The 25294-nt window shown below is 39.9% G+C and overlaps 1 protein-coding gene and 1 pseudogene across 10 annotated transcripts in view; one reads left to right on the forward strand and one right to left on the reverse strand.

Moving 5' to 3' along the window:
- The window catches only part of MAGI2 (membrane associated guanylate kinase, WW and PDZ domain containing 2), a 1346145-nt gene that overhangs the window by 1033706 nt on the left and 287145 nt on the right, over positions 1-25294 (forward strand). The gene's annotated exons all lie outside the window — the stretch shown is intronic.
- Positions 23744-24326, reverse strand: LOC309844728 (ubiquitin-like protein NEDD8 pseudogene; annotated as a pseudogene). Its single transcript has one exon. The product of its transcript is annotated as a ubiquitin-like protein NEDD8 pseudogene (transcript).

A 25294-nucleotide genomic window follows, 5' to 3' on the forward strand; every position in this document is an offset into this window, starting at 1 on the left:
ATTTTTCAAACACTATTGTTATAGAAAATCATCTTTACGTAATTTTCTGTCAGAGTTAAGTTAGGGGCGCATGGGTGGCCGGACCCGAGAATGACAGTGATGGATAGGACAAGGCCCAGCTCTCGAGGAGTTTATGTCTAGGAAGGGCCTCCGATAGATAAACAAGTAGTTGTAACACAATCTGAGTAGGATGAATCTGTAATAACCCTGATGTTGGCACAAAATCAAGACAGTGGGAGGGGAAAGCAACAGAAATGTTTAAAAAGAAAAGTGTGTTTCTAACCATGTAATCTTATTGGGCTTTTATAGAAGTGATAGTTTCTCTCATTGGAAAAGAATACCATAAAACTTTGAAATCTGCTTATAAATTACTCAGGAAATTTAAATGTTTATTTTTAATTGTGAGGTAATTTAAAATAAAACATAAACACATATCTGTGATATTCCTCAAGTAGCGATAGGAATGGCTGCTCAGTTCATTGAGCTAATATTTCATGAATATCCATACATCCCAGGCATTCTGCTAATTATTAGGGATGCAAAAATGAAGAAACAAATGTTTCTATCATTAAGACGCCTATACTGTAGAAATAATGAGTGGCATGTTAATGAAGATTTACATCAATGCAATCATAAAAATATGTGCAAAGTCCAGAAATAGGCCAGAGGAATGGGAGATTGAATCCATTAGGAGATGCTTAGGCAGAGCCTTGTACAGAAGATGATACCCGACAGAGTTTTGAATGATGAATAGGTGTTAGCTAGGAGGACAAAGAAGAGAAGCCACAGGAAGAGGAAACAACATATGCAAAGGCACAGTGGTGGGGAATACCTAGGTAAAGATTTATATGCCATCGCAACCTATGACAATATTTCAACTTCAGTAGGTATTTATGTGAACTACCAAATAAAGTGATAATCGTAACTGGTAAAGAGGAACTGTTATGACGTGTAGGAAACATCAAAGAATAGTCTCTAGTCATATATCCTCAACTGAAAAACATAGATTTCAAAAATGCATGAATACTTACATATAAAATCTTTCTCATGTAAATTTCTCATATAAACTTTCAACCAGTTAGGCATAGTGCTTTACTCTATAGCTGATGTTTTCTTGATTTGTCTTGTGCCGAGAACTTGAAACAGTGCAAGGCAAAGAGCAAGTATTTGTTGGATGGATGGATGGACGGACGGATGGATGGATGGATGGAGTGTTGGATACACTTAGAAATTAAGAAGTGAAATTTGAATTGGCTGAATTCCACTTTTACAGCATAGCCTGGCCAATGCTAATTGTCCAAATAGTTTACCATCAAAGCAAAAACAAACCAGCATTGCAGTTTCTGAAGGAAATTAAAAAGACAAAAACATGTTAGGGACAAAATTAATTTCCTTTTTTTGTAACGACTTCATCTATAAATGAACCTCAGGTGTTTGTTTTTCTTTAAATGGACTCTACAGATATAGTGATAAGTCATTAATATTTATGAGGTGTGTGGTCTCTCAGGGTTGTGGGATCAGCCAGAGTCAGGCTCCAAGATGAGAAGGGAGTCTGCTGGAGATTCTCTCTCTCTCTCTCTCCCTCAGCCCCTCCCACCATTCGTGTTCTCTCTGTTTCTCTCTCTCTCAAATAAATAAATCTTAAAAATGATAAGTGGCCTCATTTGATAGTGAAATAAGCATGAAAATACTTGAATCAATTTTTTTTAGCTCTAGGTTATCTCCAGTGTAAGCAAAGAAATGTCAGTAGTTTGTGTTGACACAAACACAGAGAAAGATCCATTCTACTGAAAAGTTCACCAAGGGTTCTACACAAGAAAAACAAGGGTAGGATGGGAATTCTTTCCTTCTTGGTCAGCACTGACTCATGGGAAAGAGTAGAGACCAGAGGAAAATGAAGACACTGTGCCCCTAGCTGCTTTTTGGAAACTAATTGAGCCAATCCCCAATGGTCCTATAATGTTCTAGAAGAAGTTTTTTTTAGAAGAAATTACCATAGTGCTCAGAAACCAACCGGCTTCTGATTGTTACATATTCTACACATCCTGGCAATCCTTTGGAGGCACCAGAGATCCTGGTCATATTCTTTAAACTCTTTTTAAAATCAAGATTGATATACTAAGGCTTACATAGAAACTACAAAGTCTGAGAGTTATTTATCTAACATCCTTCAGGTAAAAAGCTTCTCTTGTTACATGATGTTTTCCTGTTTCTCCCCAGGCTAATTTTTGAATCGAGGCTTGAGGTTTTCAACAAATACAAGAGGGAGGAAAGCTGGCCTATCTGTGAAGTTCTTCTGTAGATAGGGGTTGAATTATGAGGTCACTCACACCCTATTAGATTTTATTTGCCCGCTTCTAAAACGTATCCACGTTATTAGTAAATGGCAAGAAACTGGGAGATAGCATCCTGACATTCTCTGGCTCCCAGCATTTCTCCATTTCAGCAGATCACTGTTACTGCCCTTTTGCTGGTTGGTAACTCGTTCTTTGTGTTTCTGGAAGTAGAGGGATAAGATTAATTTTCTCAGAATCACCTGGGGAGCTTTTTAAAAATGCAGATTCCTGTGTCCCTGCACCTACTGAAATCCAATTTCTAGAAGTGGTTTTGGGCATGTGCATTTATACACTTCTAAAAATTGTTAAATCAACACATGCATGTGAAAAACAATCATATGAAAATAATTGTAATGCATAAAATATCTTCTGTCCTGCTCCTCTCCCCGCCTCCAGGCCCCTGTCCCAGAGGCACTCAGTCAGTTTGTATTCTTAGAGATGGGAAATACCTTCACACCTCCAATTAATGTGTTTGTACTGTTGTCTTGATTTAACAGATTTAGACATGACCTATATTTACTTCCTCTTAGAAAGAAATGAAGAATTAGCTCTCTTGTCTCCCATCTGCCTTCCCACATTTTCCCAATAGACTTTTACAGCTAATTTCAGTAATATTTGTATAGTTTTTACATTAACATGGCTTTATATATTTGTTCACTGATCCCAGTGATATACAATTCATACCTTTTTCCCCTTTAAGTAGCTTTGTGAGGTTTCACTTTGTCTTTCTCTCGGTCTTGCAGTATCTTTCTTAAAATAATTATTTGTTTTTCCTCCCAAAGCGTATTAGGTCCTCTAGTGGGTCTTCTTTTTTCTAAACATCTTTCGTCCTCCTGTTTCTGTCTGAGGCTAAGTGTTCCTCTGACCCTTGGAGATATTTCATCATGTCTCTCCCTAGCAGAGTCCACCATATCCACATCCATCTCTCTCTCTCTCTTTTTTTTTTAGGATTTTTTTTTCTTATTTGTTAGAGAGAGACAGCGAGAAAGGGAATACAAGCAGAGGAAATAGAAGAGGGAGAGGCAGGCATCCTGTTGAGTAGGGAGGCCCATGTGGGGCTCAATCCCCCCCTGAGATCATGACCTGAGGTGAAGGCAGGCACTTAACCAACTGAGCCACCCAGGCGCCCCTCCACACCTCTTTTTTGCAGATGTTCATTTTACTGAAGTGCAGTCCTTGCATGTGTTATGATCCTCAACTGTCCATATTTAAAAATGAAACTGAAAAGTTTCCCTAATGTTCTTAGCCAGGGATAGAATATGAACATCTGTCAAATGGGGACCTTTTTTTTTTTTTTGGAGACACCCTCAGTTTTTGACTTGGGGTAGATGGTAGGAATTTTGCAAACAGTGCCTCCGGGAGGATTATATACTTATATCAAACATTCCTGGGATTCTGCAGAGCAACTAAGAGCCCTTCTTGCCTTTGTCACTCTCCCTACCCCCCACCCCCGCCAAGAACACACTAGAACAGCAATGAGCTTTCTGTAAAGGTGCAAATAGTGGCTTCGTGGGCCCGGTGGTCTCTGTCACACTGTTTAACCCTGTTGTCATGAAAGCAGCCTTAGACACCACATAAATAAATTGGTGTGGCTGTGTTCCAGTAAATGGTATTTACCAATATGGGCAGCAGGTTTTGCTCCATGGGCCAGTTTGCCAATCCCCCGCCCTAGATTAGACCTTCCAAAACCATGATAAATTCGTCATCATGCCTTGATTTTCATTTCATATTCTAAAATTCTCTTGAGCTGTCATGCCATATAATGGCCTCTCTCTGCCAGATAAATGGATTCTTTCAGGTTCTTTTCATTGCTGAGGGTTTATGCATTTTAAAGTCTTTGCTAAAGAGGATAGCTGTGTGCATTCAGTCTGTCATCTGGAACCGGACATCTTAGAGTCTGTGTTTTTACACCTACTGAAGTTTGAGAACTATTGTATGGAGTGGTAGGTAACAAGAAGACTCCTTTCCCATCTACTGTACAACTTAGATGTTCCCCACCCTACCCTGACCGCCTCTCAACAGAGCCTATGCTCAGAATTGCGTTTATGGAGTGTTTATGAATATTCCTGGTACTACCTTTTGGAGTAGCATCTCCGGCCATCTACCCAGTCTGACAAAGCTGATTACTCCTTATGTTTATCTTTCATATCAGACTAGGACATTGGCTCAAGAGCAATTTCTCATTCTTTGGGGATTTTAGCCCTGTTAATTCTCTATCCTATAATTGGCATTATCTGGAATCTTAGTTATCCTTTCGCTTTCTGGGGAACAGCGAAGATTAACTTGAGGCTGTGGGTACCATGTAAGCAGATGGCTGCTCTGCGCTTGCCAGGAGAGTTACAGCCCCTCGTGGGGCCAGCTCTTTGTACTGATTGTCCAGTTAATGGTTACCCACTGGCTTCCCACCCTGCCTTACCCCAGTTTTTTTTTTTTTTTTTTTTTTTTTACCTTCCCTAACCATTGCTAGCTCTCTAACACTTTAATGGAATTCCATGGTTATGATTTCAACATCTCCTGAGAAAGACTGTATGTAAGAAAAAGCCCAAGATGTAATTCAAACCTGTTTTGTGTCTCATCTGCCCTCTATCTGCTAACTTGTGTCCAGCACAGTCTTCCTTTTGAATTTTGAGCCCACGGCTGTGTCGGTCTGTCCCAGCTGCTCTCACACGGACGGGCTTGCCTCATCAAATGTCTCAGTGAATCAACCAGTGCTCCATCACCACCCCCCTCCACCTCTGATGTTCACATTTACATGGTTCTGTCAATTTCCAGAAGCAGATGAATGAATCCGAGAAATGTAATATTTCTACTTGAAGGATCTGTTGAGTTTTCTGTTGCATACCACAACGAAACTCGGCAACAATCAAACATTTACTCAGGAGTCCACATTCTTGCCTGGGATCCGCTGGGTGGCTGTCATCTGCTAGGCTCACTTTGGGACTGTCATGGAGCCACAGGAATGGAAATGCCCTCCTGGGGCTGGGATGTGGGGGGTGGTTTCACCCACAGCTGAGGTCTCAGCTGGAATGAATGGGACTCCCCAGGGCTGATAAGGCATTTCTCCCTCCATGTGGTCTGAACAGCAGGGTATCTGGAGCAGTTTCCACAGTGGCTTAGGACTCTAAAAGAGCAAAAGGGAAAACTGTCAGGCCTCTCGGCCTAGCCTCCAACCAGCCCGGCATCACTTCTACCCCTTCTGCTGATCAAGGCAAGTCACAGGTCAGCTCATATTCATGGGCCTGGAAACTAAGCCCTGTGTTTTGATGGGAGAAGGAGCAAAACATTTCTAGTCATCTTTTATCCCCTGCACTCCCGCTTCTGTGGCTTCCTTGTTTCTGAATTACTTGACTTTGTTCAAACTTCCCTCAGAAACTTATCTTTTACTTTTATAGACACTCTACCTTTTTACCTTTTTGGCACAGAGGCATGGATAATGGGTTGCCTTTCAATTCTCCAACATGCTACGAATAAATAAGAGAGAATCATAATACCACATCCAGGGAATATGAGCAGTGAAATCAGCTGGTCTCCAGCTCTGTCTTCTGAATAAAAATAGAGAAAGGGGTTGCGGCAATTCACTGTGTAAGAGCTAACAAAATATCCAGACTCACATCTGTGTTAGGTAATTTTCTAAATTTTACCCCTTGGTGTTTATGAGCTTTAAATGCTACACACAGAAAAAAAAGTATTATGCTCTACAAAAGCCAGAAAAATAGAATTGAATTTCTAGCCAGCTGACCAATACTAATGTCTCCCGTAGAGAAGAAATAAATTGTGCTTCTTTATCTTGTCAATATATTTACTCTTGATTCTTTCCAAACACACCTAACTTTTAAAACCTCACTTCATTTTGTTCAAATACCTAACATCTCCCCTACAAGCAATGTGTCTTTCAGATCAATCACCGGACATCTCGCAGAGCCGGAGAAAGCTGCAGTAAACACTCTGTATCTTCTGCCCTCCCTTTAAGATGATATATTAGGTAATACAAATGCCATCATTGACACAATACTTGATTTTTGGCTACACACCACACCACTTGAGAGGTTTAAAACATTGTTGCATCAATTCTTAAAATCATGATATGCTTCAATAACACATTTAGTTTTAAAGAAGAGGTCTTTGTAACCCAAACAAGTGCTATTGCAGTGCCTCTTTTTGGCACATTTCTATCTTTTCTCTCTTTGTAAATGCCTTGTATGATACTGTTTACGACCTCTTCATTTAAAATCAGAGTCTAGATAAAAGCTCACTTGAGAAGGATTAACTACTATACATGTTCTATCTAGTTTTCATCTCTACCCCAGGCTTAAGAACTTGATTCTCATTTGAGCACAGATATAGCAAAGTTTGTTACTTTAATTTTGTTTCTAGTTTCAGTATTGGTATCCATTTGGGTGAGTCACACAGTAATTGAGTTACGACATTTGTGACTGCTGTACCTATTAACACCAAGGAAGTCTGCACTTAAATGTACTATTATCACTATTAGTTTTAAGTTATTCTGCAGAGAAGCTTTATGTTAATTTGTAGCACAGGTCCACTGGCACTCCTAGGAGCTCAAGAAGAAAGGAAGTGGGACTCCTACTCAGCCTAAGAGCCCAGCTCTGCACGATACTAGACATTATAATACCAGGGATGTTACATTAGAGTAATCTTACTGGGTATGAAGTTGGCGAAAATCTGAAAGCTAATCATTTAAGTTTAATGGAAAAGGACTGGTGATTATGGGGTTAATGCTGACTTTTTTTTTTTTTTTTTTTTTTGTGGAATGCTGACTTTTTATTACCACTCCATGGAGGAAGTGGTTGACTGTCAGTATATTAGGGAAAGACTTTTAGCTTAAGTTAGACACATTTGAAATAATGCTATCATCTAAATGCATTTAAGAAGTTTTTATTATTTTTTTTTAAGATTTTATTTATTTATTTGACAGAGAGAAATTACAAGTACACTGAGAGGCAGGCAGAGAGAGAGAGAGAAGGAAGCAGGCTCCCTGCTGAGCAGAGAGCCCGATGCGGGACTCGATCCCAGGAACCTGAGATCATGACCTGAGCCGAAGGCAGCAGCTTAACCCACTGAGCCACCCAGGCGCCCCAGAAGTTTTTATTATTTTAATTCCTTAGGTCTGGGTCCAGGATCCCCAGGATCCTTGCTTATCAATGAAAAAAAAAAAGGATCCAAATAGGTACAAAGAGTACCAGATTCTGGTGTCTGGATTGGCATATGTGCTTTTATAGGCAACGTTTAAAGTCTTTCAGTTCCTATTACTCTTGGTCTGGCAACTAATGCAACTGAGCCTTTGGTTCATCAGGGAACAATCTGTTTTTTATAAAAGGTATTTGTTTTCACCCACCCCTCCTTCAGTGGACTTATAAACTCTTGCTACTTGCCATCCCCTGTCCCCAGCACCTAACTATAAGCTCTCTAGGTCAGAGCCTATGTCTGACTTCATCAATAATAAATTCCCAAGGCACATTTACTACCAGATATATGACATATGTTCAGCTGTTCAATTGGGTGATTGAACAGTTGAAGGAATCTATCTGGGCAGCACTGATTTCCTTACATGGATTACTATGAAGGCACAAGATTTGCTGTAATTATCATAGATTTTCCTATGATTATTTATGCTCCCTTAGAGGATTATTTAAGGCTTTTCTTTATCTAATTTAACCAAACATTTGATTAGATGAGGCATTACATATAAAGTACTTAAAATAGGCCATGGCATATGGAATCATTCGGAATTGGTAACCATTATTAATATTTATAAGACTGTCTTCCAGTAAATTGGAGGAAGCTTTAGTATTCTGGGAGTGATAGATCTATGAAAAGAGTTATGAACAGCCTAGGATGGTCACCATTTGGACCCTGGAAATGAAATGATTCTGTATGGAACACTAACAGCAAAAAAACTCTTACTTCTTAAAGTAGTTCCCACTTTTAAAGGAGATAATTAGAAAATTGTTGGAATTGTAGTGCCATGTTGACAACTGTTATTCTGTTGGTAGACTGGCATCTGAAGTAGGACACTCAATCTCGTGTGTGTGTGTAAAGACTACTGAAAATTGGGCTGGGGTGCCACTTGGGCATGCCATTGGATTTTGACTCTTTTTACTAGATATAAGTATTTTTACTAGATACCCTAGAGACATCGCTATCCTCATCTTCATTTGTTTAATGAAGTTTCTCATTTTTTTTTAAAGATTTTATTTATTTATCAGAGGGGGGGGGGGAGAGCGAGCACAGGCAGACAGAATGGCAGGCAGAGGCAGAGGGAGAAGCAGACTCCCCGCCGAGCAAGGAGCCTGATGTGGGACTCGATCCCAGGACGCTGGGATCATGACCTGAGCCGAAGGCAGCTGCTTAACCAACTGAGCCACCCAGGCGTCCCAAGTTTCTCATTTTTTGATATTATAACTCACTCCAAAATAAAAACATGTCCATCCCGAATCATAAGAAACAAAATAGAAAAGTCTAGAGAGGGTAAGATAGTTGGAAAATGTCTGAGGCAAAATATACGTTTCTGTTAGAAGCAATAGTACTCCCTGAATCAAATATCCATAGAAGATGTTGGTGCATATTCCTACAGATTGGCATGTGGTCTCGTAAGCGCTCAATGAATAGTTTAATTTCCTAGGTACACACACATATATCACCCCCTACGGATATGTGCATGTAAGTGAGAAAAAGAGGCAAGAAATATGTCTTTCACTGTTTCCCAGCTAAGTCTTAGATCTTAGTTCATAATTATAAACCTCTTCGCATTCTAAACAAGAAGACTTCACTGAAGTCAATAGGAGATAAATTGCCATGCAGACCTTTGTTTATAAGTGTAATTCTGCTGGTTTTTGCAAGCTGCCAGTGAAATTAGAGATGGAGCGCACTGAAGTCGGCAAATAGCAAAGCTGCTACAGCTGCAGAAACATGATTCCCGTACCCAGTGTAATTAATGCGCCTCTCACACGCGCCAGCTGAGGATTTGCATGAACTGACAGGATCACACACGGTAACTCTTGTGTCATCGTCTAATTTACTACTTTGTTCGAAAATCCAACTCTGTGAGGTGAATTTTGCATCTCTTAATGGCAAGAACCATCGTCAGAAATGAAAACATTTCATCACATAAACGAGATATTGACAAAAAAGGGGAACTTTGTTTTGTGAAACCAAGATTAATAACCTAGAACTGTCTTTCTCTGTGTTATGAGCTTCATATTCCTTCCCTCTTTGTTTTTAAAGTGTTGGGTCCTGAAATTTTCATTTCTCTGGCTTCTTGGTTCTTCTTTCCTATTTTTCTCACCTGACTAGGGAAAAAGCAAACACTGGATCTATTTTCTCCTGTGTTCTCATGAAAGAATGAAATTTGGGGCGTGAAAAAACAGACTTAGATTGCCACATCTCGAAATGTCGTATGAAGCACTTAACATACTTTCCAGGCATCATGATGGATAGACATGTGAGGTTAGCAATACTGGCATGTTTGCAGAGCAGTTTCTCACGGACTTGTGTAAGATTGTGATCCTGAATTGGGACATAAAAGCTTTGAAGTGTTAGAGTCATGAGGTTGGGGCTAGATGTAGCAGGAGCTGAAATTACACAAATCCATCCTGCATGAAGTGAACATTCCTGAGAAACAAGGTGCCGTGCTTTTGTGGTCATTGACATCTGCCTACAGGCTACATCAGTGGTGGCCAGTGTAATCTCAGAATTTACAAAGTAGGACCTCAAGTACAAACTAAAAGATATGGAATTGTTTCCAGTGTTTCTCATCAAGGCTGAGTCCTTGAGATCTTTTTTTTTTTTTTTTTCCTAAAGAAATGCAAAGGTCATTTTTCCTTTGGAAAAAAATAACCACCTGCCATTTCCTAGAGAAAAGGTGACATTTTTCTATGAAAAGGAGACATTTTTGCCCAGAGGCGAGTGGAGGCAGTTTCTGGGATTGCCTGACAGTGAGTTTACATAAGAGCAGAGCAAGGTGCTGTGCCTCTGGCAGAAATGACATTTCTCTCCCTAGTCTTAGAGTTGCAAATTCTACAAAATACAAAACGGACTTTCTGGTGGTAATTCTGGTCTCTCATTGATGTGTGCTCTGGCATTACTAATTAATGCTGTGAACGCATACCATGCTGAGACCAGGGGAGGTCATACAAAGATGGTGGACGGGGAACTTCCTGAGCTACAAGTCCAGCCCTGTGCTTTGATTTCTATCACTGACTAATCTTGCTCTGTTTCACCTAGCGCCTCACTGCACAGCATCAGTGTTCCTGTCTATTAATAATTGCTCAGAATGGATATGTCCATTTGTTCATTCATTTATTCAGCAAACTTTATAATGGGACGTTAAGTTGGGGCTTTTCATAGAACTGGCCCTGGGACCCATCACCTTCTCCCGTGGCTACTGTGGAACTGCCCTCCTACAATAAACTGCCCCTGCTCCTCTACTGAAAAAGAAAATGGAGGGGGAATAAAGAATCTTCAGAATAGTTTTCCTTATAGGTAGAATGCAGTGCTTCTGTTGAGAAGTAACCCAGTTATCCCCAGGCGAAAGGGAGGGGTGCTTCCCATCCCCATTTCAATCTAAGTGAGGAGGGAGGTTCTAAATGAAAAATCACTCCTCGAAATTGAGATTGCAAAACAAGGGGAGGTGGTGTTTTGGCTTCCAAATTGGACATCTGCTCAGGCAGTGAGTGGACTCACTTCCTTTGCCCGTCAGAACAGGAAAGAAGTGAATTGGAGAGAGGAAGGAGAATAGAAAACACAACAGTGAAGCCACTGCACCTAGTATTTGGCATGACAAGCCTGTGCCAAGTTCTCTATGGTTGAAAGAGACCTTGACCTGAGCCAGTCGTCTTCCATATACCGCTCAGGAGAGCCACCTGCTGGGCAAAGAAAATGGCATCAGCAGGCTGGACAATGCTCCAATATGGCAGCCGCTGATGGAGATGAAAGAGGTCAAGTTTGGACCAAATACTGCACTGATCCTGGGATGAATGCACAGACCCATCCCATGAGATAGCCAGCCCCTAGGCAACTGCCACTTCAATGGCCAGTTACCATTCACGACACAGGCAGCCGATTAAATAAAACCAGCCAATTGCAGCCATTGCAGCCAATTAAATAAAAAAGACTCCCTCTCTGGAAGAATTAGACCTCGAAGAGTAAGGGAGGGAAGAAGCAGTGACCCAGGGGCAAACTGTGCCTCCCCCACCTCAAAGCTGTCAGGGTCCCATGCAGATGGCAGGAGGAAAAGAGGTTTAAAGTTGAGGCTTTAAGGAGACTAGGTGTATTGTAGCCAAAAGTGACTTTGAAGTTAAGAATTTTCCTAAGCTATCATTAAGGAATGGGAAGAGGTTAAAATAGTAACTATAGGAGAAAACATCCTTCACATTTTTAGCCCCCACCCCCAAATGATACTGCTCTTTAAATGTGTGTGTACAGGGAGTACCCACCACACATCAGCCATCCCTCCAGGTTCTGGGGACTCACGGATGAGTGATAGAGTCTCTGCCATAAAGGATGGCACTGTCTGGCAAAGCCATAGAGGTATGTGAGCAATTTTAAATGACACCTGGAGATAAATACTAGAAGAGGGGTATACAGTCTCCTGATCAATGAATCTCTCATGAGAGGGTGTAGGGAGAGGTCAGGAGAGGTTTCACAGCTGAAGTGTGATTCAAAGACCTAAAGGGAGATTGTAAATTTATTAAGATTCCAGGTATGGGGAATATAGTGTGCAAAAGTGCGACATCCATTCATTCAGCGGACATGTGCAGGAGATTTTACTATGAGCCAGGATCTGTGCCAGGTAGGATATTGGCTTATAAGAAGAAAACAACATGATCCTTGCATGGGTCCACGTCTAGGGCACCTGGAAAACCATGAGCTCTTTGTTATGCCTGAAACCGAGGAGGCAACAGAGAGGGAGGACAGAACTACAAGTTGAGGGGAATAATAATAATAATAGGGAAGGAAACTATAAAATAACTTAGGAGTCACAGAGGGCTTGCAAGCAGGGCTGTAACCTCATCAAATATGCATTTTAGAACGATAGATCTAGAGTCAGGGTAATATATGAATTGTAGAAAAAGAGACAGGAATCAGAAGAGAAGTTAAGAAATGTTCAGTATCTCTTCCGTGTACCTCCCCAAACCCACCTTCTCTGGTGCCCTTTATGGACTCCACCATTTAGCTTCCTTGTCTTAGAGCTTCCTGCTGGGCTCCATGAGTGGGAAGAAGCTGCTGGCTATCAGAGGCCGGGAGAGAGTGAGGCACTAGCATTTAGTGCCCTCACTTATTCCCTGCCAGGTTGCTGCATGCTGGGCATCCATCTTTTGGAAGCTCTGCTCTCACAACCACAGAGGAGGAGAGGAAATGAAACGGAAGTATGTGGACAGTGCTCCTTCTTGTCAGACTGAATGAGATGAGTGAAGACAGTTAACTACATTTGCTTCTTTGGGTTTCATGCTGGAGGAGCTGGGTGGACTGTGATGCCATTAACACAGAAGAAGCAAGTTTGGAGTGTTTCAACCTAGTAAGAATGTTTCAGTGGCACCTGGGTGACTCAGTTAAGCATCTGCCTTCAGCTCAGGTCATGATCCTGGGGTCCTGGGATCGAGCCCCTTGTTGGGTTCCCTGCTTATCAGGGAGTCTGCTTCTCCTTCTCCCTGCCTCTCACTCCTGCTCTCTATTGCTATCTCCCTCTGTCTCTCAAATAAATAAATAAAAATCTTCTAAATAAAGGATGTTTTAATAACTCCTTAGTCATAAGGAATTGAGGCTAATTTAGGTAATATGGTGAACAAGGCTTCTATAAGTTTTATGTTTCTAAGAGTCAGCATCTACATGCATTTGAACAATTGCTCAGAGACAATTAAGTTCTTCATAATTTGTATTTTCTTTGGGGCGTGTTTTATGATTTCCTTTTTAATTTTTTATTTTTTTTCAGGGAGAAGTGGTAGCAATAGGATTTATTCTGTATTGCCAGCAAAGTTCATACTTGTCAACAACTCGGTGGGATGGGAAAGGGAAAGAATTATATGCTAAAATCTGCAACATAGAGAGGATGCAAAGTGCTTCAGTCATCGATTAGCTGCCAAAAGGAAGCGCAGCAGCTTTGTCTTCCATCAAATTCTTCTGGGTTTTTCCAGATGGGAGAGCAACCGCAAATGGGTGAAAGTTATAGAGAGACAGATTTTGATTCATTATTTAAAAAAAAAAATAGCTTAATGACAGTGCTGGGTTGTCTAATAATAATATTCGTTCTTTGAGTTTAATGGCAATGTGCCAAACTCCTAATATATAGTATCTGATTTAATCTCTATAGTAACTTGGTGGAATAGAGATAATTATTCTTATTTTACAAACAGGGAAACAAGTTCGGAAAAGTTGATTAATTAGCCCAAGCTCACACCACTAGTACATGATAAGGTTGAGATTCAAGCTCCTATTTGACTACCATGCTACTACTTTCTAGAATAGTCAGCTCCCCAGAATTGGAAGTCTTACCAGAGTCTGATTAATCACTTCTCAAGTATTTCTGCTCTGGTTGGAGGCTGAACCATTTGACTCAAAGTCACCATCTCTGAGGGGCATTATCATGATACCCCTTCTCTACCTGCCTTCTCTTTCTTCCCACCCACTCCCCTGACCCTGGTTTTCTTGAATAGTGTGTGTGTGTGTGTGTGTGTGTGTATTGAATTTAATCTGTAAAACATTTTGTATTTTTTATTTATAAAGAAAGACATTGAGGGAAAGTGCTAAATAGAAGAAAAACAAATCTGTTCCCTTTTCACTGTTCCTTTATATACCCTAGTACACACATCTCATATACCCTTGTCTAGCTAGATAAAAGGAAAATTCAAAGTCAATACAGAGAATGAATAATATTTTATAATATCATGTTTTTTTTTCCCTAGCCATATGACCCAGTTTTTTTGCCCCCAAACCCCACTGATTTCAAGGGGGAGTGGAGCCAGTAAATATATATAGAAGCTGTGCTCTTATGTTTTGTTTTATCAAAAAATGGTATCTGGTATTAAGAAGTATTAAACTAAAGGTGTTTCAAAGCTTCTTGGAACAAGAATACCTATCCTATAATTTTTTTAAGTATGTCATTTAGAAAACCAAGTTGTCTAAACAGAGGAAAATTTCACATGATTATTGAGGTTCAAATGAAACTATGTTTTGTGAAGGGAAACCTATGAACACATAAAATAGACATAATCAGCCCAAGGGGTAAGTGATGAAGTAGGATTCCAAGGCAGGTCTCTGAGGCTCCTAATTCTAAACTACTTCCCCTAGAGAAGCACTTTGAGACTTCATTTAGTTTCAAGTATGGGACAGATGAAGGCATGTAGTATTACTGAGCAAGTGGTCCCAAGAAACTTGATGTCTTCTTAAGACAACAGAGGACCTGGAAACATCCTTGAGGTTTTTACACCAATCCAAACATGTTATATTTCTTTTGCTTAAAGGAAAAAATCTGAATGTCCTTTGCTCACATATGTAAGATGTTAAAGTGAACAATGAGGTCCTCGGAGGAAAATTAGTCACACAAAGAGTGTCGTTACAATGAAATACTGAGATTTGCATCACACTCTGTTCATGTGTTGAGACCCAACTATATGTTGGGTAGCTTTGCCCAGTAGACCTCTGGCATTTACTGGGATAAATAACACGGTGACTATAAGAAATATTTTGGAAACTGCAAAATATGCTTCAGTTGTAAGTAGTTTTATGATGATTTTACATTCCTGAATATTTTAATATGCCACTTTCTCCATTTTAACCTACTGTGCTGATGTGCCTTCTTATCTTTTCCCTTCTGGGTGTTGTCAATCTGTCTAATTAGATTATAGGCTCATTAGGTGGAGGCCAATGGCTAATTCCATGTTTAGTACAGAAACAGGACACTGTTGGTATTTAATCATCCATAGTCTCCTGTTCTGGCTCGGCAGGGTATAACAATACATCTTCTGAAAGCTCAGTAGAGTGAAAATTCCCCTGCAGAGGGCAAGAAGAAAGCAAGAAGGACAAATGAATTTTCATTCAACCCTTGAAGAGTTCTTCTTTTTACGAGAGTATAATAGCTAAGCCACTAACCTATAGAATGGAAAATCAGCCTGAATACATGTAAAAGAAAAAAATCAATATGCAGTAGCTGTTTTATGCAGCACTGTTCAATTCCAAAAGAGCTGACAGTTGGTGGAAACAAAAAAAAACAAAAAACAAAAAACAAGATGCAGTATGCCATTTGGGGAAAAAAAAGTAAAGCAAATAATTCGTATGTGGAACTTTTATGAGTGTCTCAAAACTGTTTAAGGAAAGCTAACTGAGTATTCCTTGGAGAATCATGAACGAAGCAAGACTAGGGAAAGTATAAATTTACCTAGTATATAGGTAAGGGAAACACACACACAATGAAGCTCCAGGATTCAGAGTTTATCAGTTCTGGGGCCAGAATCCCTGATTACTCATCTGCTATCCTATGTAGTTTATAAAATCTATAGGGATTTAACAGTATCTGCTCTCTCTGGGGTTTGAATTTAAGTTCTGCTGAAATTCTTAATAAAAAGAGTTTCACATTTTCTTCTTCTTAGTTGAATCCCTGTTGGTTCGCAACCAAGTTTACCTTGGCTTCTTCTGGAGCTTTATTTAGCTTAATTGACAGTATCTGCTAAGGTAGACAGAAAATAACAAAAATTATTCACTTCCCATTGATAGGTGAATTCTGTAAGCGTTTACTGATAGAGTTGCTAAAAAATTTCTACTGCTAACCTCTTTTATGATAGATACACCAAGGATTACAGAGTTCTTTTTCTTGCTAGCTAAGTAAGGCATTCCCTCTGAAAATATCATTAACACCACTTGGGGGTCATATAGAAATCAGCTTAAGGATCTCAGAATGTTTAAAGAGCTTTATCTATAATCTCCTCAATGTAAAGGGAAAAAATGCAATGTAAAAGATGAGTGCTTATTTTTGTGCACCCAGTGTCATTACCGAGCTAAAATTTGATGGAAAAAAAGGAATATAAGCTTTTATTCATTGCTTGCAACGCACCTTGAAATATGGAAAAAAGTAGAGACAACTTTGTATCTGAAAGCATTTCCATCCAAAGTAATAGCTGTAGGGAATAAATGGACACTTTGTGAAAGAGATTCGGCTCTTAGCAATATGAACAAGGGATGTAATTAGAATGTATTGTCCATTCCTGAATATCTTTTTAAAATATACTTAAATATTCAAGTGAAGTCTTAGGTCCTTGATACATTAATTGAACTATGGATGTATACTTATTAACGCAACTCTAAAACCTTCATGATAAATACTAACTTTGAAAACTGAAAAAAGGTGGGGGATGGCAAAGTATCACAGATACTTTTCTATCACTCATAACACAGATAGACTGCTAAGAAACTTCTCAGCAGGCATCCCAGGCCATATGTGTGGAAGTGCCGAGACCCAGATACCCCTCATGCAACAAAGTATCTACTGTGATAGATTGTAGAAATAACAAATCTTCCATTGTGGAAGAGGTTTCAAAGAAGAGTATATTTTGGAGTGAGTCGAGGAAAGTATAGGAAATTGTTGAGGTGAAGCAAAATCGATACTGAGAAGAAAGAAGAGAAAGGAAGAAAGAGGGAGAGAAAGAGAACCATAGATTCTTCCTGTAAGTGGAAAGCATGTTTGTATACCTGCTAACTAATTCCCAAGTGAAAAACTTACTACCGTAAAATGAATAAGACAGAAATGAAGTAGAATCAGAAGAGGGGAAAAAAAGACCCCTGATTTTAAAGACTTAATTTCTTAGCCTGTTCATATACATTTAATCCTTATTTGAACAGCATATAATTCTGAATATAATGGAGTCTGAGCTAATTGGCTGAGAATGATAATATCCTTTAAAACTAGCTTCTGGCATAATGTCCAGTCTTTGCCAGGCCTATAATTACTGATGTGTGTATGTGAGCAAGGAACTATGTGATTTGGTTGGGCTCAATGGGCTAGTAATAATACCCCTGATCAGTGTTTGAAATCCTCCAAGGAAGAGCCTCGTATGAATAGCATGACCCCATTCTATAGAAAGCAGTGCTTTTGAGAAATGAAAGGAATGACAGAGTCTATGAACTCCATCATCAACTTGTATTTCTGAGAAAATGGCAAAATATGCAACCCTGCCAAGTATATGCCCGCTAATGTGATTCATTTTGGATATGAGTTAACACTTCAGCACACAGATGTCCAGATCCCAGATGATGTCTCTCACTTAATACTGGCTCACATTACTTAATGATTTCACTTAGTTGTGTGAAATCAAAATGCAGAACACTTAATTACAAGTGGGAGATGGTAGAAAGTGCTAACAGGACTGTTGACTCGGAAACTTGGGAAAGTAGCTTCTTACTTTCTTGCCTCAGTGTCCTCTGCCCAGTAGTATGATGAGGTCCTCTCCAGTTCTAAAATCATATAAATGGCCAATTGTGAACCACAAAATTACAAATGTTGGTTTAATAACAGCCTAAAATTGTGGCCTTTAAATGACATGTCCAAATCAGCAAACTGGATGAAGTTCATTCACGAAAAAGGGGTATGACCAGCAATTAACTCTGGGAATCGGTGTCCTGTCCTCTAACAGAAACAGCCACAATATGTTGAATACAGTCCAAGAGAATCAAAACATAAGTCCCGACAAAGGTAGAGTCAGCTCATTTTATGATTTCTTTCTTTCTTTTTTTTTTTTTTATGATTTTATTTATTTACTTGACAGAGATCACAAGCAGGCAAAGAGGCAGGCAAAGGGGGAGGGGGAATCTGGCTCCCCGCTGAGCAGAGAGCCCGATGCGGGGCTCGATCCCAGGACCCTGAGATCATGACCTGAGCTGAAGGCAGAGGTTCAACCCACTGAGCCACCCAGGTGCCCCTCATTTTATGATTTCTAATGAATACATGCACAAGATACTATATAGCCTAAAAATGACATAAAATGTTTAATTATCCCGCAGCATGACTTGGACGCACTACACAATCTCTATAATTGAAAGAGCAAAGAATGATGGCTAAAGTTACCAAGCAAAAGGCAGCAGAAAAGTCAACTCAGAGGCCAGGAGGCCATGTCTGGACATGCCCCTTGTTAACAGCGATAAACTGTTACTAATAGAGCCAATTCTAAACTTTCTAAGCTATGGATCATTGCTCTCCCGGGCTGGCTGTGGTCAGTTCGTATTATAACTGAAGTCCATCTTCATACTGTCACACAGGACCTTCTTTCTCTTTGCATTTTTCTTTTCTTGATATTATAATGATTCCTTGGCAAATTCTCCGTCCTACAAAGTTCCATTGTTCTTCTGTGTCCATCCTGCTTCCTCTCCCATTGCCACCACACAAACATGCACAACAAATCAGAACTGCTACTTCTGAGGTATTTTTTTTTAACTCCATAGGTAATATGCCAATGCCAAGACTTAAGTTATTTATTTTAAGATTTTATTTATTTATTTGACAGAGAGAGATCACAGTAGACAGAGAGGCAGGCAGAGAGAGAGAGAGGGAAGCAGGCTCCCTGCTGAGCAGAGAGCCCGATGCGGGACTCGATCCCAGGACCCTAAGATCATGACCTGAGCCGAAGGCAGCGGCTTAACCCACTGAGCCACCCAGGCGCCCAAGACTTAAATTATTTTTATAGGAAATGAACATTTCACATTGGTCTGCCTTCTTAATCCTATAATACAACTTCCTTTCTTTCTGCCTGTTTCTAGAGAGCTGTAAGCTTGAAACCATGGTACTCATGCAAAGTAATAAAGAGACATTAGTAAATATGTGGGCATCTGGGTGGCTCAGTGGGTTAAGTGTCTGACTTTGGCTCAGGTCCTGATCTCAGGGTCCTGGGATTGAGCCCTGTGTTGGGCTCCATGCTCAGCAGGGAGCCTGCTTGAGATTCTCTCCCTCCACCCCTTGCCCTGCTCTTGCCTGTGTGTGCATGCACTCTCTCTCAAAATTATTCTCTCACAAAAATAAATAAAATCTTTAAATACTTAATATGCATTAAATGCTATTAATATGTCATTATAAAATACATGTTATGTAACAAAACGTCCATAGCAATACTGTGCATCCCAAGAACATTCTATGTGGCTCCTAAGCTACCTTTTGAAGTCTTCTGCTGGACATACACTGTAAGGCAGAGTACAGTTCATGAACTGTCACTTATAGAAGCAACTGATCTTTGAACTATTATGCACAAGACTTCATTTGGATAACAAATGTTACAGAAACATAGAGTTCAGTTGCTCTTTTTAGTATAAGTGGGGAACGAGCAGTCTTTCAAAGTGAACAGCATCTTAGGATGGGTTAATTTAGTATAGGTTGATTCATGTCTCCATGCTAACTCATGTCTCTAGACCTCCCAGTCTCTTAACTTTCTTTCTGTAATTTATTTTAGGTCACAATTACAATAATTTTTTTAAATGCCATTCTAAAAGAAATCACTCTGGTACCAGAGGACCTTATATAATAGCAAATAAGCATATGGTTTTTGTTTTGTTGGGTTTTTTTTTTTTTTTTTTTTTTTGGTCTCTGAAAAAAGAAGTGTTGTTTTGGATATATGGATACAGCCTTAAATTAAGAAAAGTAAATAAACACCCTGCCTGCCACTGTGCATGATAATTCACAAAAGCATGGATACTTTTTCTTCCACTGATTTCATCTTGACATTTCTTTTTACACCAAGAGCAGAATTCCCATTTCTTTTATTAAAATGTCATTTTTATGTTTTTGCCTACATACGTAATTAGATTTTAATGTTTACTGTGTATTGGAATCTTTGTTCCTATTTTTTATTATTCAAGTTGGGAATGCATATTTGATGTTTTGAATTGACAACTACATTGATAAAATTTGAATTTTTTTAAAGATTTTATTTATTTATTTGACAGAGAGATCACAAGTAGGCAGAGAGGCAGGCAGAGAGAGGGCGGGGGGAAGCAGGCTCCCTGCTGAGTGGAGAGCCCAGATGTGGGGCTCCATCCCAGACCCTGAGATCATGACCTGAGCCGAAGGCAGAAGCTTAACCCACTGAGCCACCCAAGCGCCCCTAAAGTTTGAATTTCTTTATGTTATTAAGCCTTGTTTCCAAATCATCCCTTCATTGGCCAAAATATACCCAGTGTTTTATTTTCTCTGTGGTTGAACAATTTTTTTGTGGTACTTTTGGAAGTAGCTAAAATTGACAATTTACCTAAAGTCATTGCAGAAATAAATGTTTCTGCTGCATAAGAAATCTAGGCCTAACCATTAAAATGCCTAAATTTTACTTAGTATTTCTGTTAGGTCCCCTAATAATGGGTCCGTGATCAAAGGAGCGAGACTGATACAAAGCGAAGGTCAAGCAAAGCTTTATTTCCCGCCAAGCATCAAGAATCAAACCAACCATCGGGGGCTGTCTCTTACAAAGAGGCAACCCCTCCCTGCCTTACAGACTAACCTTTATAGAGCAAAGGCCATGTGGTTGGGTCCCACCACACAGAGGTGGCCAATGAGATTGTAACACACAGTGAAAGCTGCACAATCATGCTAGGTCACACACGTGTGGCCAATTGAATTACAATTTACCCTAGTAGATATTTGAGCTATCCTACCACCTTGGTCAGAATTGGCGCCCAAAAGGCGGGACCCACACTCCTTGGTAGCTAGGGAGACAGTATCCACGCCCCACTGATTGGATGTCTCCACCTGGCCTGACCCACCCTTGTATTTGGGCTTTGTTACCTGGGACTGGTTTCCCTGATGTGCTTTTAAGTAAGTTCCGGGGGTTGGGGGGAGTGGGGGAGAGGCAGGGTCAGTTTAAGTTTTATTGCATCAACAACAAAATAACTGTTGAACCAGATGTAATTGTTCTGACTAAATAGACCCTTACATTTCTACATCCACATTAAATGTTTCTGTTTTTTAACTTAAGAAAAAACATTAGCATTTGAAACCAAAACTTACAACTTTTTATTAGTGTGTGATTTTCATCCACACTTTCCATTTCAGTTCAGTTTGCTCTGTTTGCCAGTATGTAAATTCCCATTTCATGTAATACTGTGTTCAGATTAGGAGGTCCCTCCGTCCCTTTAGCAAATTAAGGATTTGTAAAAAAGTGCCAAGAGTTTGCATACTGACTTCTTAAAGTTCGAAAGAAAGCCAGAACGTTTTTTGAGTATGGGAGCGCTCACAAAGGTATTCTACCTCTGGATTTATGATTCAAAGGATACTACATGCCCTCATCTTTGCCTCCTTTTTGACATGAACTTGGGCGTAAGCCAAAGTTCTAATTCTAAAAGTTTCAGTTGTCCCTTTTATCTCTATCATCTTGGCATGACCTTCCATATGCAAATACCATAAAAAATTCTTGATACCTATGACTTTCCTCTCCTCACATCCAGCCCCTTGATCCTCTGCGGTTTGGCTTCCAAAACCACCGCTCTACCCTGCCTCTGGTGTCATCTGTCTGCCAAATCCTGAGGCCTTGATTCACTGTTCTTGAACTCTGATAAGTATTTAACATTGCAGACCACACCCTCCTTGTTCTGTGACACTGAGCAGCAGACCCCCCCTTTCCCACCCCTTCAAGTGCTGCTGGAATCACTCTCTTATCTTATCACTGCCCCTGGGGATTAGCGTTCATTCAGCCTCCTCTTCTGTCTCTATTTCCTGAAAGATTTCACCCATTCTGATCCTACGCTACTTGTTAGCTGTGTCCGGTAAGGCAAGATATTTAGCTTCTCTGTACCTTATGATTCTCATCAGCAAACTAGGGATACTATTTGATGAAAAAATCGAATGAGCTGGCACTTTGAAAGCACATAAAACAGTACCTGTCACATAGTAAGTCATTCGTTATTAGTCGTCATCATTATTTTTCACTTTATCACACTTAAAGCTTCATGTTCATCTTTGATTATGTTTCCATATTTCCAGTCGCCTTTAAGGTATGATCAACAGAATACTCCATCAACATCATCTCAAACACCGACATGTCATAAACAAAAGTCTGTTTCTTGGGCTGTGTCCCCTTCTCAAAATGGCTTATTTGTTCAAATACCCTCTTTCTATCACTGATATTACCATTCTTTATGGAATCAATATTAACTGGTAATTTAACCTTTGTCTCTCCTTGTCTAATTTAACTTTGCCACTGAGCCTCTCAGATTTTATGGTTCTATTTTGAATTCATTAAGTTTTGTTACTTCTCAGTGTTCCACCTTGGTCCAGATCTTTGTCAGTTTACACTTGGATTAATCACTCTTCTCTACTCCCAGCATCTTTATTCCAACCAAATAAGATCTTATAAACACCACTTTTAATGTGTCAGGATCTGGTCAGTGTTCTTCTACTCAAGAAGTTAGAATCAAAGGAATAAAACTACACCAGCATTATTAAAGAATTTAAAATAGCAGAGCTGATGTCACTTTTAAAATACATATTGGAAGAGAGGGGAACCCTCTTATACTGTTGGTGGGAATGCAAGCTGGTACAACCACTCTGGAAAACAGTGTGAAGGTTTCTCAAAAAACTGAAAATAGAGCTACCCTATGACCCAGCAATTGCACTACTGGGTATATATCCTAAAGATACAAACATGGTGCTCCGAAGGGGCACGTGCACCTGAATGTTTATAGCAGCAATGTCCACAATAGCCAAACTATGGAAAGAACCTAGATGTCCATCAACAGATGAATGGATAAAGAAGATGTGGTATATATATACACAATGGAATACTATGCAGCCATCAAAAGAAATGAAATCTTGCCATTTGCAAAGACGTGGATGGAATTAGAGGGTATTATGCATAGCGAAATAAGTCAATTGGAAAAAGGCAACTATCATATGATCTCGCTGATATGAGGAAGTGGAGATGCAATGTGGGGAGGTTGGGGGTAGGAAAAGAAAAAATGAAAAAAGATGGGATTGGGAGGGAGACAAACCATAAAAGACTCAATCTCAAAAAACAGACTGAGGGTTGCTGGGGGCAGGGGGGACAGGAGAGGGTGGTGGGGATATGGACATTGGGGAGGGTATGTGCTATGATGAGTGCTGTGAAATGTGTTAACCTGGCGATTCACAGACCTATGCCCCTGGGGAAAAAATACATATATGTTTATTAAAAATTAATTTAAAAAATGCATATTGAAAAATTAAGGTGATAAATTAGAACCTTATTTTAGCTACTTAAAATCTGACATATATATTATTAAATTTTTATAGAAGATTAAGAAAATAAGCAGGAAGGATCATAGAACTGCTCCAGCAAACACTAATGGAGCACACAAAAAGGCAAATGTTACTACTTCTGTGACTACTACATTTATAATAATGGTAATACTTAGAGACATTTATTACCTACGTTACACTTTGCAAAGCATTTTTTTTTCCAGGAGGTCAGGAAATATTTTATTCACAACTAGGGACATGGCCATAAGAGAGGGAAGCACACAGGACTGCAAACTAAAACCCAATAGCCAGCAAGGGCCCTTTGGGCCAGAAACCCTGCATCCTGAGGTCCTTACGGTCTCCCACCAAACAAGACTGGGCATCCAGGAGAAGGGGCAGTGGATCTGGTGTCCCACAGAGTGAAAGGATATATGATGCCTCATTCCGAGAGACAGGGTGAGGAGGTAAAATGGAGGGAGGGTCCATCACTGCCTAACATCACCTCCTCCTCTCAGAGCCAACACCAGATGGAGGACTAAACCACCTAGTATCTTATAATCAGCTGCTGTCTTCTCATCATTCTTCTGTTTTCCACAGCCGCTGCTGCTGTGGGGGGATTCCCTCTTTCTCCTCCACACGCTCCTTGATTCGCTCCACCTTGTCTGTAGGTTCAATGTCAATTCCAATCTCCTTTCCGGTCAGTATCTTCACTTTAATTAGCATCTTCTTCCCAGTTTGGAGCTCCACACAGATACTTTGCTGCTTCTACCGCTGCGGTCGCCGCTGCCGCTCCTTTGCAAAGCATTATGACATAAAGTATTTCATTTACTTTTCACAATTCAATGAGAATAGTATTGATATTAATCTATTTTACAAAATTAAAAACTGAGCCTCACAAGGTTAAACAGCTTACTAGAGATCATGCAGCCAAGAAGTGATGGAGGCAGAACTCAAACTCACGTCAGGTTCCATTGCACTATTAAAAGACCTCAATAAATATTTTTTAACAACTTACTGCATTTTAATAACTTAATAATAGCACCTAATGAAAGCTGAGTGAGTGAGTGAGTGAATTATTAGATAGACTATAATAATTCTAAAGCTGATTATTTAAATATATTAAGATTGGGGCACATTATATGAAGAAAACTTAGAATAGTTCCCTAAATAGTGGATGTCTAGCTGCATTGAATATTGACTTTCAAAGGGCACCCTTTGAAAATTACCACCCACAAAATGCCCTGTCTCAGATTTTTATGGACCTCAGTGTACTGTAGTCATGGAACATCCAAGGGGAAAGTTGTGTATAGGAAGAAAACAGTGAACATAGAAAATAGGGCGTAGAGAAACAGACTACTATGTATCGATCCCTATCCAGAAAGACAGTGTGTCCAAAACATGGGTAGAGTTGGCCTCACAGTGGCCTGAATACCTTGTCCCATCCTTTGCTCTCCCACCCCTATGTCCTAAACAAGCTTTTGTTTTCCCAGATACCTTGATATGCAAAAAAGAGAGTGCTCCTCACTGAAAGTGGGTTATAATTGAATGAGCTGGCAGTCTGGTTTTATACTGATTTCTCTTGTTAGTGTTTGAGTATCACTAAAAGTCTGACTATTTCAGGGTGTCCTCAGAATGTCCAGAAGGGCTGAGAACCAGCTATCTAGACCATAGTGACTTAACTTAGGTATTGCCTTCCCAAGGAAGTCTTAGCAGCAAAAATCAAGTTCCCTTATAAAACATCCCCACTAGAATACCATTGTCA

The sequence above is a fragment of the Mustela nivalis genome (genome assembly GCF_964662115.1).
Source record: "Mustela nivalis genome assembly, chromosome: 12".
Lineage (NCBI taxonomy): Eukaryota > Metazoa > Chordata > Mammalia > Carnivora > Mustelidae > Mustela > Mustela nivalis.